The following is an 8,833-nucleotide window of genomic DNA, read 5'->3' as shown; positions in this document are numbered from 1 at the left end:
AAATCACAGATGTCTCATAGGCGCCCATTTACATTGTGTATTTGAGATATGGTCCCCGAATAAAAAAACAGTTTTTGGGGGTTAACCACAAATATTACGTTTCTCTCGGATGTATTAAGAAGGGACTGCAGCAGGTATTTCCGATACCTGCTGTGATCCCTCAATTCCTGCTGGCAGCCGCATAGGTTTCTATGGGGGATGCGATGCTGCTAGATTTACCAACTGAAGATGGCGTTAGCCACTTTAGCCTATGTGCTACCCTGTGCATAATTAGCCGGCTATGGCGCCCGTGCATGTGCAGTCAGCGTGACTGCGGATGCGCAGCAGCCCCGGCAGCTCTCTGGACACATCTCAGGGAAGGGCTCCTTTCTGAGCCCATGTCCTTGCATGTGCCGGATGAAATATCCGGGTGATATGATCGCATATTGCAATGCAATCATGGGCAGTAATGTCATGCCCAGATCGCATTGCAATAGCGATCATTAATAAATGGTGGCCATGGTCCCTTCATTATCAGTGCTTACAACATCCCCGTAATAGGTTACAGGGTTCCCAGTCTTAGGACACTTTACAAAACTGTGATAAGATAGTCTTATCGCAGTTATAGACAAAAGCATAATGCAGTGGCGTCACAAGGGGGGTGCAGGCCGCATCGGGTGTCACCCTCCAAGGGGGTGACACCAGAAGCTGCACTTTCATGCCCGCACCCTCCCCCCCGCCACCACACAGCAGCTAGGGGCGGGCGAGCCGTGCAGGATCCGCCCACTCCCCCGCCCACATCCCCAGCCGCCGTCCGCCGCAGTGCTTAGAAGAATTTTTAATTTTTTTTCCAAAGAACGCGCGGCGTGTGATGTCACACTGTGCCACCACTGAGAGGAGCCCGCTGCCCGCCCACTCCTCCGCTCGCCGCTGGAAGAGAGGAGCTGTCAAGAGGAAGGTAAGTGAGGTGGGACTGGGCTGGACAAAGAAGGGAAAACAGGCTGGCTCTCTGGGGTCACAGAAGTGAGGGCTGGCTGGCTGCATACAGAAGTCAGGGCTGGCTGCATACAGAAAGGGGTGCTGGCTGCGGGGACAGATGTGGGGGCTGGCTAGATACAGAGGGGGCAGACTGACTCGGGAGACAGAAGGGGGTGCTGGCTGGGGACAGAAGTGAGGGCTGGCTGTATACAGAAGGGGGGCAGGCTGACTTGGGAGACAGAAGGGAGTGCTGGCTGGGGACATAGATGTCGGGGCTGACTGTATAAAGAAGGGGGGCAGGCTGACTTGGGAGACAGAAGGGAGTGCTGGCTGGCTGGGGACACAGATGTGGGGGCTGGCTGTATACAGAAGGGGGTGCTGGGTGGCTACACAGAAGTGGGGGCAGGCTGGTTGGGGACACAGAAGGGGGTGCTCGCTGGCTGGGGACACGTGTTTTTTTCTGTGTGGGAGCTTTCCTCTGTGGGGGAGCAATGTTACGTATCTGTGGGAGCAATGTTACGTATCTCTGTGGCAAAGCAATGTTACGTATCTGTGGGGGAGCAATGTTACGTATCTCTGTGGGGGAGCAATGTTACGTATCTCTGTGGGGGAACAATGTTATGTATCTCTGTGGGGGAGCAATGTTACGGATCTCTGAGGGAGCAATGTTACGTATCTCTGTGGGGGAGCAATGTTATGTATCTCTGTGGGGGAGCAATATTACACATCTCTGTGGGGGAGCAATGTTATGTATCTCTGTGGGGGAACAATGTTACGTACAGTCAGGTCCATAAATATTGGGACATTGACAGAATTTTCATATTTTGTCCTCTATTCACCACCCCAATGGCTTTGAAATGAAACAAACAAGATGTGATTTAACTGCAGACTTTCAGATTTAATTTGAGGGTAATTACATCCAAATCAGGTGAACGGTGTAGGAATTACAACGGTTTCTATATGTGCCTCCCACTTTTTAAGGGGCCAAAAGTAATGGGACAAACTAAACAATCCTAAATCTAACTTTCACTTTTTAATACTTTGTTGCAAATCCTTTGCAGGCAATTACAGCCTGAAGTCTGGAATGCATAGACATCACCAGACGCTGGGTTTCATCCCTGGTGATGCTCTGCCAGGCCTCTACTGCAAATGTCTTCAGTTCCTGCTTGTTCTTGGGGCATTTTCCCTTCAGTTTTGTCTTCATCAAGTGAAATGCATGCTCAATCGGATTCAGGTCAGGGGATTGACTTGGCCATTGCATAACATTCCACTTTTTAGCCTTGAAAAACTCTTTGGTTGCTTTTGCAGTATGCTTCGGGTCATTGTCCATCTGCACTGTGAAGCGCTGTCCAATGAGTTCTGAAGCATTTGACTGAATATGAGCATATAATATTGCCTGAAACACTTCAGAATTCATTCTGCTGCTTTTGTCAGCAGTCACATCATCAATAAATACAAGGGAACCAGTTCCATTGGCAGCCATACATGCCCACGCCATGACACTACCACCACCATGCTTCACTGATGAGGTGGTATGTTTTGGATCATGAGCAGTTCCTTCTCTTCTCTTCCCATCACTCTGGTACAAGTTGATCTTTGTCTCATCTGTCAATAGGATGTTGTTCCAGAACTGTAATGGCGTTTTTTTTAGATGTTGTTTGGCAAACTGTAATCTGGTCTTCCTGTTTTTGTGGCTCACCAATGGTTTGCATCTTGTGGTGAACCCTCTATATTCACTCTTGTGAAGTCTTCTCTTGATTGTTGACTTTGACACATATACATCTACCTCCTGGAGAGTGTTCTTGATTTGGCCAACTGTTGTGAAGGGGTTTGTCTTCACCAGGGAAATAATTATTTTGTCATCCACCACAGTTGTTTTCCGTGGTCTTCCGGGTCTTTTGGTGTTGCTGAGCTCTCCGGTGCTTTCTTTCTTTTTAAGAATGGTCCAAACAGTTGATTTGGCCACACCTAATGTTTTTGCTATCTCTCTGATGGGTTTGTTTTGATTTTTCAGCCTAATGATGGCTTGCTTCACTGATAGTGACAGCTCTTTGGATCTCATATTGAGAGTTGACAGCAACTGATTCCAAATGCAAATGTCACACCTAGAATCAACTCCAGACCTTTTACCTGCTTAATTGATAATGAAATAACGAGGGAATAGCCCACACCTGTCCATGAAATAGCTTTTGAGTTGATAGTCCCATTACATTTGGCCCCTTAAAAAGTGGGAGGCACATATTGAAACTGTTGTAATTCCTACACCGTTCACCCGATTTGGATGTAATTACCCTCAAATTAAATCTGAAAGTCTGCAGTTAAAGCACATCTTGTTTGTTTCATTTCAAAACCATTGTGGTGGTGAATAGAGGCCAAAATCTGAAAATTCTGTCAATGTCCCAATATTTATGGACCTGACTGTATCTCTGAGGGAGCAATGTTATGTATCACTGTGGGGGAGCAATGTTATGTATCTCTGTGTGGGAGCAATGTTATGTATCTCTGTGGGGGAGCAATGTTATGCATCTCTGTGGGGGAGCAATGTTATGCATCTCTGTGGGGGAGCAATGTTATGCATCTCTGTACGGGAGCAAAGTTATGTATCTCTGTGGGGGAGCAATGTTATGCATCTCTGTGCGGGATCAATGTTATGCATCTATGTGGGGGAGCAATGTTATGTATCTCCGTGGATGAGCAATGCTATTTTTCTATTGGGGAGCAATGTGCTTTTTTTTTCCTGCGGGAGGAAGGGGTGGGGCACTGATGATGTACCTTGGAAATTTTAACAGATCTTGCTGTCCCTAATCCTATGGTTATGGTAACGCTATTTATTCATAAGGTAGTCTTTTGATGTGAGACCAAATTTACTATCTTAAGCTTTTTTGTGTGTGGGGGGGTGCGCATTTTGGATGTTCGCACTGGGAGGTCCAGCCTCTAGAAACTGCCCTGGGGGGATGCTTCCTGGGCCGGTCCGATGTCCTGTCTGGACTGCTACTGTTGTGTTGTGCGGCTATGTGTGTATATATATATATATATATATATAGTGTTCCCGCTAGGCTGTTTTAGCGGGGCGCGGCGCCCTGCCCTCCTTCTGGAGGGCAAAAAGCACCCTGCCCTCCAGGAGGAGGGCAAAAAGCGCCCTGCCCTAATAGCCTGCGGGAGCCGTTCTCACCCGCGGGACGCAGTGTCCCGCGGGTGGACAAACATGCGGTGACCCGGTCACCGCCGGGGAATAGACGCCGGGCGCATGCGCCCGGCGTCTATTCTCCCTTTCTGCAGCGCTTGGGGGCTGCCCGGCATGTCCGTAAGCGCCGGGCACGCCCCCAAGTATGACGAAAAGGGGGACGCGTCTTATAGACACGCCCCCTTTTCGTAACCACGCCCCTTTTCAGACGCGCGCGCCGAAGGCGCGCGCACAACATTGCCCTCTCTAGCTCCGGCGCCCTGCCTGCCGCCAGAGCTAGAGGGAACACTATATATATATGTAAAAAATATCATACAAACTCGGCACTCACATGCTTTTCAAACTGCAACTCCTTTGAACATAGAGAATGTTGGTTCCAAAATATTGCAATAATTTGTTAAGCTGAGCACCGCTTCACGGTCGTTCCCATCTGGCCAGTCCCTACACTGATTCTCAGATAAATAAACTTGATCTGCCACCTTTGGCTCAAGCTTGCATACATTTTAAACATGAAACTGGGTCCTGCCTTAAAGAGACAGGACCACACCCAGGGCTATCAGTTAATAAGCACCTGGAAAAAGAAAAAAAGTTGGTCACACTTGCTAGGGCACCCTGTTTTTCAAATGTAATACAAACTTTTTTTCTTTTTCCAGGTGCTTATTAACTCTGCGTTTCAGGGGGAGTGTTGTGTGTTACTGGGTATTCTGCGTCCAAAAAAAAAAAAGTGGGGCAGTTTCTGGGCACTGTTAAAAAATCTATTTGTTTGCAAAAAGAAAGTGGGCAGTATATGGTCAGCTCTTAAAAAATGCTGACCTGTCATGTTCCTATGAGTGGGTGCTTTTCACATGCTAGACACAACCCCAAAAAAGTGCAGCCATTCTCCCAACATGCTCGGGCCACTTCCTCTCCTGGGGATCCACGGGAGGTTGCTGTACCAGGGCCCAAGATTTCTCCTGGCAGCCCTGCATTCTCACACCCCCAGCACATACGCTGCTACTACCACACTCCTGCCTGCACCCACCAGTCCGCTCTCCACTACCACCACCGCCGTGCAGGCAGGAAGGTGTGGACGGACTGGCGGCGGCAGTATTTTGGTCCAGTCCGTCAGACCGTCCTCCTCTCTTCTCTACTCAGAATGCGGGGAGGGACGTCATCACACATGGCATTCTAGGAGGAGCACTGCAGTGTGATTGGTGGACTGGTAAGGGGGGAGAGAGCACAGAGCTGCGCACCTTGGTCCTGATTTTTTTTTTTTTATCTGGTGGAGGGGGGGGGGGGGGGAGAGTTCTGGTGTCACCATGAGTTACAGCACCGGGTGACACCAACCCTAGTGACGCCTCTGACATAATGCCATCTCAGGGTTGCAGTGAGTCATTAGTTTAGTGAATTGCATTGCTAAATTGTCTAGTACCACAGTAGCACATGTTGGACAGTTACATCTGAATGTACCTAAATATACCTCTAAGAACCATAAAATGTGTATTTATCTGTCAATATGTATGTAATACACTCAGATTATTATTCTCTTCTTCCCCCTACCTCATTCTTTACCTGTTCTCCTCCGCCTCCACTGACCCTATCCCTATTTACAGCACGTGTGGCAAAATTATCTAGTGAATGCATTGACAGCTGTCAAAAATTCTTTTACAAAAGGTACAAGCTGCAATCGCTCATAAAACCTTTAGGCCCTAATATTTGTAATTTGCATGTTTAGAAAACTAGAACGAATCAGGTAGAAGTATACACCCCCTCCCCAGGTGTAGCTACAATTATCAATGTATGGAATCTAAAAACTTTTTGCACTCGAATAAATATCTGGCTTCAGGCACATATGTTGCATACACTATATGAAGACTGAGGCTGCGCTATCTCATTTATTCTAGGTGGTACATTATAATTAGTGCTATGGAGGGGAGAAGGGTCCCTAAATAATAGGGATTTGTGTTGTAAACCATACAAAGACTTGTGTCTCTCCCTCTGTCGCTGCCTGCTTTTATGTCTCTTCTTCTACACAACTGTCACTTATCCTTCACTGCAGCCTTCCTGCTAATGCCTGTCCTCCAAATGTACAGAACTCCCTGTACTCTCTGTCTCTCCTCCCTCATTGTCTGCTGTCTCTCCTCCTACACAGCTGTCTCTCCTCCCTCTCTGCCGTCTCAGGAAGTTCTGACTTTTCCTGTTAGCAAAAAGTTTTTGTGCTCAGAGGGCAATCGAGAAGGAGAGAGAGAGAGAGAGAGAGAGAAGGGGAAGACACACAGAGTATGATAGACTGAGAGAGAGCACACCGGACAGGAGACAGATGTAGAAAAAGAGAACAAGGGGAGACTAGAAAAATGATGTGACAGTCAGATTAACAAAGAGTGCGAGGTCTGAACATAAGGGAAGCTGACCAGATAAATAGTGAGACCACAGCAGCTCAGATTGTACCTTTCTAAGAAGAAGTTGACAAACCAGGGAGAGACTTACTGAGACGGAGCAGGTGAGTGACACACGCTTGCCTATAACAACCAGATACATTATTCTTTATCTATTAACATATACTTGTATAGCGCCAGCATATTCTAAAGCAATTTACACTTTGGTAGTTAACAACTCAACAAAACAGGGAAACTTCCGCAGGTTCGATGCTACAGGAATGGAATGTTACTCCTATGGGTATATACTAAAGATCGATTTTAATTGTTTTTAAATCGATAAACAGATGTTGCGTTTCTGGGGTAAATCACACATTTACTAATACATAAAAAAAAAAAAAATTGTCTGTTAGTAAATGTGCGATTCAGCCCCAGAAACACAACATCGAGTTTGATTAATTTTAATACAATTAAAATCAACCTTTAGTAAATATACCCCTAGAGCTGGGTACACACGGTACGATGTGTACCCAGCGATGCGATTCACGACCCGACGGCCGACATATCGGGCGGTCCCCACACATGGAGCGCCCGATATGCCGCCCCCCTCTCCCACCCGCATAGCCAGCATGGAATCGTACATCGCTTCTCCAGATCTCTTGTGCATGCAGAAAGATCTGGAGGAGTGACGGACGACCCCACGGGAGCACGCAGCGGACGATATCATGCCCACCAACAGAACGATATAGCTGGATATCGTCCCAATCCGTTGAATTGGCCTCTATATCGCTCCGTGTGTGTGGGCCTTTAGTTCTTAAGATGGGTGAACACTATACAATATATAGCCCAATTTGCGATCCAGTATGGATCCCATTGACCATTGTATTGTGTGTACCCTTTCATCATTTGGTGAATTGTCTGGACACACATACAATGTGGTGCGGTAACATTACCCCTGTAATGATATATTGTGCTATCATACAGCAGACCGCGTAGTGTGTATGCTGACACAATATATCGTTCATTGCATCGGACCGTTGTTAGTTCGACGCGCCGTTTAGGTGTGTACCCAGCTGTAGAATTCTATTGATTCTTTCATTGTTAGTAAGAGACATCTTTTATTGCTAGACACATTGGGTGTCTGTGGGGGGCTCCCCTGGAGAAACAGGCAGGTGTGTCAGTTTTCTGGCGTCTCTGTCCCACCTCGGCTGTCTCATCGGCCTGTCTCCAGACACTTCTAAATGTGTCAGGTGTACTGTTTCTAACAATGAGGTTTCTGTACAGGTTGAGACATTTACTTGTGGGAAAAGTCAGTTACTCTGTATCATTATCACTAATAGTTGGATTTGGAGTGTCACATGGACTGTCTGGTCTGCCAGGTTATCATAGGGTGGGTTATTCCAGTGGACCTGACTGTACAGTGCAGGGAGGTTTACAGAAAAGTTATACTGTGGACCTTCCTGATTAGCAAGGATCATACTCAACTATTATTAACTGACAATAATGCACACAAGAGCCAAAAGCAAAAAGTCCCTTTTGGGAATATTATAAGAGAACGTTCATTACTTTGGACAATTCCTGGTTCTGGAGGACCATTTTTTAGAACATCTGCAGTACAGTGCACTTTAATAAGCAGGAAGTCAGCAGCTTTCACCCTACGTCTTTTAGCTGATTTTTTATAAGCTTTTTATTATTAATGTTATTATTTAGTTAGTTACATAGTGCCACCATTTTACTGGCTAGTGGATGTTTAATTTAGTTTATTCATGCCAGTCCTTGCCTCATATATAATTTTTCAACCACACAAGAACTTGTATTAATTTCACCTACCATCATGTTGTTTTAATGGACTATGGGACCACTCAAAGATGGAGAGAACATTCAACTCCACACAGATAGGACCTTGTTTAGAAACGACTTCAGCATAGTGAGATAGTAATGCTCACCACTATACCATCATGCTGCACTTCCGTTCTTTCATTATTTGGTACATTCTACGTATGTATTTCGGGTTTGGATTTACACCAATTGTCCTCTAAATTAGTTATATATGGACCTATACATGTAGCTATATAGCTGTAGTGGAACCAGAAGTTCCAGTATGCCCTGCCAAGTTAGGACTATCAAGTTATACTGATAATCCCATAGGTTGCCTACTTCTGATATAACAGACAACACGTCTATGTTGCAGCACATAGTATATTGTAGGACACATGGCAAAGTCACTTATATTGTACTGAAATTATTGATTCTGGTTGAGTGTTCATGGTTTATCATTCATTTATGTTTACAGGTTTTATACATATAAATTAAGATAGGTATAGCACTGGCCTGTGTA

At 46.0% G+C, this 8,833-nt stretch overlaps 1 protein-coding gene across 1 annotated transcript in view; it reads left to right on the top strand.

Moving 5' to 3' along the window:
- The first annotated feature begins 6,370 nt into the window (after positions 1-6,370).
- KCNK6 (potassium two pore domain channel subfamily K member 6) overlaps positions 6,371-8,833 on the top strand; it is a 48,312-nt gene continuing 45,849 nt past the window's right edge. Inside the window, exon 1 of the mRNA XM_088450171.1 lies at positions 6,371-6,620. The gene's annotated coding sequence lies outside the window, so the exon portion shown is untranslated. The remainder of the gene's footprint in view (positions 6,621-8,833) is intronic.

Source organism: Taudactylus pleione, unplaced genomic scaffold (genome assembly GCF_031769625.1).
Source record: "Taudactylus pleione unplaced genomic scaffold, aTauple2 ptg000507l, whole genome shotgun sequence".
Taxonomy (NCBI): domain Eukaryota; kingdom Metazoa; phylum Chordata; class Amphibia; order Anura; family Myobatrachidae; genus Taudactylus; species Taudactylus pleione.
Note: the sequence above shows the minus strand (reverse complement) of the source record. Positions and strands in the feature narration are given on the sequence as shown.